Consider the following 6,000-nt stretch of genomic DNA (forward strand, 5'->3'; position numbering starts at 1 on the left):
TATAAATTTCCACTGAAACAAAAGTTACTTAAAAATTATAAATATTCATCCATCACTACTTAAAAAGATTACTATAAGGACAGACCTAGAACACACAAATCACAAATACCATTACCTTACAAATACAGAAAGCACTTAATTAAAAATGCAACTTAAAGGCAAATAAATCACTATTAATCCATTTTTAACAGGATTCTTTGTTGCGGTGGTGGAATTTTTTGCTTAAATGGATAATTATCAAGTTTAGCACAATTACAGCAAAGCAATTATAATTACACTAAAAATTCAGAATTTCTCATATATTGGTAAAAGAATAGGAGTTCACTAGCAGACAATAGGGTAGCTCATGATTTTATTTTCTTTTTTATACTTTCTAGCCATCCGCTGTGCTGAACATCTGGGAGAGCAACGTGCTAAGGTTCGGGTGAAGGGCGGCTCGCAGCATTGCTTACCCAAGCCCTCTCCGTGGAAGGCACTCCAGGATGCCATAGCAGAGGGGGAGCTGGTTGCTGCGCCCGCAGCTGTAGATGCACTCAAGCACCGTGGCCATCAGCTGGTCCTGATCGGGGATAATTTTTTGTTGGAGCTGGGGAAAAGAGAGCATGTACTGAATTTCTAGAGATTTATAGGCAATCCCTATCCAAGTACTATTGTCAATGGAATATTAAACCCTGCAATTAATCAGCTACAGAAACAATTTTGATTTTTCTTTAGCTTACAGACCTTGGGGTCTCTAATAATTCTAAATGGAATCACACTTTAATTACAGAATCAGCTAGAAAAGATCATTTGTAACCCATAGCTTTGCATCTGCCGAAAACATTATGATCCACTCAAGATAAAACAGAAAAGCACAATGCATTCGAAAGGCAATTCATTAAAAACACCATTTCTAACCCTAAAGCCAAATTCTGTGTTTTAATTACAAAAATACACAAAATTCCTTAACTTATATTCAACAATGTGAGAACCTATTACTTCTTAAGTATGAAGTATGTATTACTCATTTAACTACCACGGGCTGACATTCCATCCAAAACAAGCCAAACGGGACACAGTGTCACACAAACCACAGACAGTGCTCCGTGTTCTGGAGCACAGGCGTGGCTACTTCCAGCTTCGTTTTATATCAAATACCACGCTTCCCTTGCAAACCAGCCGGGGAGCATTTCCTCAACTATGAAAACAACCAAATGCTGCAATCTCAAGGGACTAACAATGCCTCTCTCAGAGGGTGACTGTGAAGATTAAATTAATACATGTGGAATCCTTATGCTTTTACCACAGAAACTAAAGCGGAAGCCTGAAACTGCTTTCATACAGCGCTTTTCAACAGCGAAGTTAATATAGAAAGAAATTAATATAATTTCTATAATAATTATCTACGGATTCCTGTATTCTAATTGAAACTTACAGTACACATAAAACAGAAAAGTGACAGACGCTGGCAAAGGCATTTTCTTAGGAGAAACACACCAGTGGATATATATAAAAAATACTAAAAATTACTACGGAAATAAAGCAGCTAGGTTAAGGATTTAGATATATGGCTTCAAGGTACTAAGAAAACAAATAACAGCCTGAATTTCGCACTAGCATTTGAAAAAGAGGGAACCAAAGCAGCAAAGTGACTGGTGAGATAAGGATAAGCCACCCAGAAAAATAAACTCTATTAAAAATTAATATGACCAGCCAGGCACAGTGGTGCACTCCTGTAATCCCAGCACTTGGGAGGCTGAGGCAGGAGAATCATCGCCAAGTTTGAGACCAAGTAGGGTTACAAAGTGAGCCCAAGGCCAGCACACTACATAGTGACTCTGTCTTAAAAAGATTAAAAAAAAATTAATATGATAACTCTTTTTATTCTGTGCTGGATTCCATTTCTAAGTGCTCTGCATGTACTGTATTAATTTTTCAATCTTCATAATGACCCTACATTGTTTCCATTGTATACAAAGGAGAAACTGAGGTGCTGAGAGGCTGAGTGATGTGCTCAAGCTGCTAGAGGCTGTAAGTAGCAAGGCCTGGACCAACATCCAGCAGCATGGGATCTGGCGTTCCTGCAGGAGATCTGGGCAGGAGGAGCCAGGCCCAAGGGAAGGTGGGGATGAAACATACATGTGGCAAGGAGGCGCCAGGACCCGCGAGCCCCGAACACCATTGCCATTCACGGGTAGCTGGGAAGCCATCTGACTCAGGAGCCAGAGCGCTGAATGCTTTATTCCATCTCCCTGCTCCATAGCTGTTCCTCCTGGAGACAGACATGACAGGCCTGCTTTCAAGTCTGACGTTCTAGAGTCTTGTGTTTGATTGCGTCTGCTCAAAGCCCCCTGTGAAAGCCCTGCAGCGGTGCTTCTGTGCACAAGAGAAGGCAGAGGATGTGTTCCTGCCTTCTGCTCACACTCCTGATGCCGCATGTGAGACCACTTCCCTACACCACCCACGTCACTAAGCACCTGAGGAAACTGGTCCCCAGGGCCCTGTGGACCCCGGATCTGCAGACACCCCAGTGCCTGGTATAAAATGGCATAATGTCTGCATATTGCTGGTATATATCCTCCTACATGCTTAATTCCCACTCTATTATTTAAAATATCTGACACAATGCAAATGCTATTTAAGTAGTTGTCATACTGCACTGTTTAGGAATGATAACAAAAGAGGCTGTAAATATTCAGCATAAACCCAAGTTTTCTTTCAAGTATTTTGACCTAGGGTTTGGTAAACCAACAGGTTTGATTAAATTAAAGGATGAGGAGATCAGAGCTGTGAATTCCACACACCTAAATACTACAAGAATAACTGAAAACCTCTGCTCACCTAACATGTCTTCTTCAAGAACTTGCCAACCTAATAATTCAGTGTTAACTCCATTTCACTTTGATTCAGTTGGAACTTCCAAGATCTCTATGATCCTGTGCATACGTTCAACACATTCTAGTCAATGAATAAATCCTTTTCTACCTTAATGCATGAAGCGCTTTTTCTCTGTATTCTTTTGGTACTGGTCTATGCCACTCAGCATATTTTTCTAATGTGATATATGCTACCCATGAATCATGATGCTCAAATTTACAGCATACTTGTCCTTCTCACCCACGTGATGCCAAACTCTAAAACCTACCCACACACTGTTCCTTAGTTTGATCATTCCAGTCCTAGTATCTCAGCAGTCTCTATAAAACCATTATCTGCCCTTCCTGAACTGAAGAAGGGTGCCAGCTCACCTGGCGCTTTCTAAGAGCTTAGCTATGTAGGTTTCCTGCATCACAGGCAGCAGGCCACTGTCCATATGAGGCACTGAGCAAAACGCAAGAGAATCACAGTTGAGAAAAACAGTCTTGAAATGGAGCACTGTAGAATGCTCAATTCTATAATGAATGGCAGATAAGACAAGCAAGTAAGAAAGAGGACTGAAGGAGCAAAATGAACAAATAAAATCAACAGCTTTCACACACAGGAATAAAGAGTGATAGGAAATGAGGTGGCAAAGCTCCATCTATAACAGAAACAATAAAACAGGAATAAATTTAACAAGAGATGTGACAAACTAGACATTTAAAAAGACATAAACAAATGTAATGTCTCCTATTCTTAAATAAGGTGACTTACCATTACAAGTTCAACATAATCATAATAAAAATATAAGTAAGCCAATTTTAGAATCAGATGAGCCGATACCAATGTTCACATAGAAAAAACAACCATCTGAGAATAGCTTCAAAACAAAGAGTTAGGAAAAATAACTGCAAGGAAACACTATCCTTATCTGACACTGAAACATACTCTAAAATCTTCATAATTAAAACAGTACTGTGCTAATGCAGGGACAATCAGACCAACACAACAGCACAGACACTCTGGAATTAGCCCATAATCAAGGGAACTCGGAGAGGTAACACAAACGGCACCTTTGGCGGCTCTGGCAGGGAGAAGCTGCCTAAGAAACGGGGCTGGGACACTGGGCAGTCATCTGTGAGTGGAGCTGAAGATCATCAAGGTCAGTGGCTCAAAGGATTCATGCGATCAGACTGGGCTCACCTGGACACCAGGGAGACCTCCAGTGGCTTGATGTCCCCCATGTGCCCAGCCTTTTGGGAGTACAGGACACTGTAACAGGGTCCAGATTGACAGTGCACATGTTTTGGGGGTCGTCATTCTGACTACTGCAAGTGCTGTGCACTTCAGAGTGAAGTGTAACAGGCCAGGCGTTGAGTGCACTGGAGCCATCAAAGTCCCTGCCAGTGTCACCATTTGTCCTCAGCACCTGAGCAACAGCCCCAGACCCTCTGATCTCTGATGCCAGACCCCTGCCTCACACCAGCCTCGCCCACCCTGACCACATGCTCACTGTGCTTCCCTCGTCTTCACTTTCTGACCTGCTATTTTCATGATTAATAATGGAACACTCACTTATACTATTCTCATATTTATTATTTCTTAAGTACTATTTCCCCACTCTCTTATCTACTCTATTTTTGGATTATTTCCTTCCTATGCAGAACACTTGCAGATAATCCTTTCAGGATAAGGCTGTAATGACAAGCTCAGTTTACATTTATCTTTAAAAACACATTCTCTCTTTAACTATTGTCTGATTTCAGCTCTTCCTCACACTGTGTCATACACTGGTTTGAGGCCATCCGGTACATTCCTGTCCCTGTGATTGTATCCAGCTCTTTCTTGACTCTTACGCTCCTGTCCTCACTCGGTGGCCTTCCGTGGCACAGTTCCATCTCTTCCCGATGCCTTCAATCTGTGAACATTCATTTCAGTGGCCAGACCAAATGACCTACTGCAGAGGGCACAGAGGTCCACCGCAGGGTATGGCTCGTAGATGACTTTCTCTCTGTGTTCTGTAAACTGGATTGTGGACTCCTCTCTGCCGGGCTTCATGGCTGAGAATGTTGTGCCATCTGGACAAATACAGAGCCCTCAGAGAAGCGAGACTGGTGCGTGGCACAATCCTGGAGAAGCACACGAAGGGACTCAGCAGGCAACAGCCCTGTGCAGAGCCAGTCTGTCCCCACCCGCACTGAGCATGCCCACTCTGGGAGCCCTGGGTTCATTCCTGCTCACATGGAGATCAATGAGAAGTAGAAGCCAGACAGCCATGGACCACTGTCCCAACACGGCGGCAAGGGCACAACGGGAGTGGAAAAGCGTAAGGACCCATCCTGGCAGACAGATGGCGAAAGAGTTTGTGGGAGAGAAGCTCCCAGAGAGCAGGGACTCGAAGGATCAGAAACAGACAAGAACCACTCGAACCAGAGGAAATGGACTGTACAAAAACATTCAGGAAGAAATGTTCACCAGTCACCAGTCATTCAAGAAATGCAAATTAAAATAACACTGAGAGTCTAGCTCACTCCAGAAAGAATGGCTGCCATCAAGAAATCAACCTACAACAGATGCTGGCAGGGCTGTGGGGAAAGAGGAACACTTCTCCACTGCTGGTGGGAGTGTAGACTGTGGAAATTAGTGTAGAGAGTCCTCAAAAAACTAGGATTAAAGGTCCATTCAATCCAGCTATTCCCCTTCCAGGTATCTTTCCAGCAAAATTGAAAACAATGGCAATATATGTGTACCCATGTTTATAACAACACAATTTGTAACAGCTAAATCTTGGAAGCAACCCAAATGCCCATCAACCATGGAATGGATAAAAAAGATGTGGCCTTTCTATACAATGGAATATTGCTCAGCTACAAAGAAGGATAATCTTGAGGCTTTTTCAAGGGAAATGGAGAGAACACATGATCATACTCATAAGTGAAATAAATCGAACTCACATTTGTAAATATCATATAGTCCCCCTAATGTAAAAAAAAAAACTGAAAGAGTAATAAGATCCAAAATGAACAATAGATATTGTGATAGTGAAAGACAATGCTCAAAAGAAAAGAACAACTGGGATGGGGGAAAGGAGAGGAGGAAGAAGGAAAAAGATATATGAATATATCTTTTATATATCTACATATGATAGATAACTATACTACA

The 6,000-nt window shown here is 42.1% G+C and overlaps 1 pseudogene; it reads right to left on the bottom strand.

Annotated features, from left to right (window-relative positions):
• Positions 1-4,896, bottom strand: part of LOC100722210 (NBAS subunit of NRZ tethering complex-like) — a 185,600-nt pseudogene extending 180,704 nt beyond the window's left edge.
• Between the last annotated feature and the right edge of the window lie 1,104 nt (positions 4,897-6,000).

The sequence above is a fragment of the Cavia porcellus genome, unplaced genomic scaffold, assembly GCF_034190915.1.
Source record: "Cavia porcellus strain 051 isolate PalLab524CR breed Dunkin Hartley unplaced genomic scaffold, mCavPor4.1 scaffold_37, whole genome shotgun sequence".
Lineage (NCBI taxonomy): Eukaryota > Metazoa > Chordata > Mammalia > Rodentia > Caviidae > Cavia > Cavia porcellus.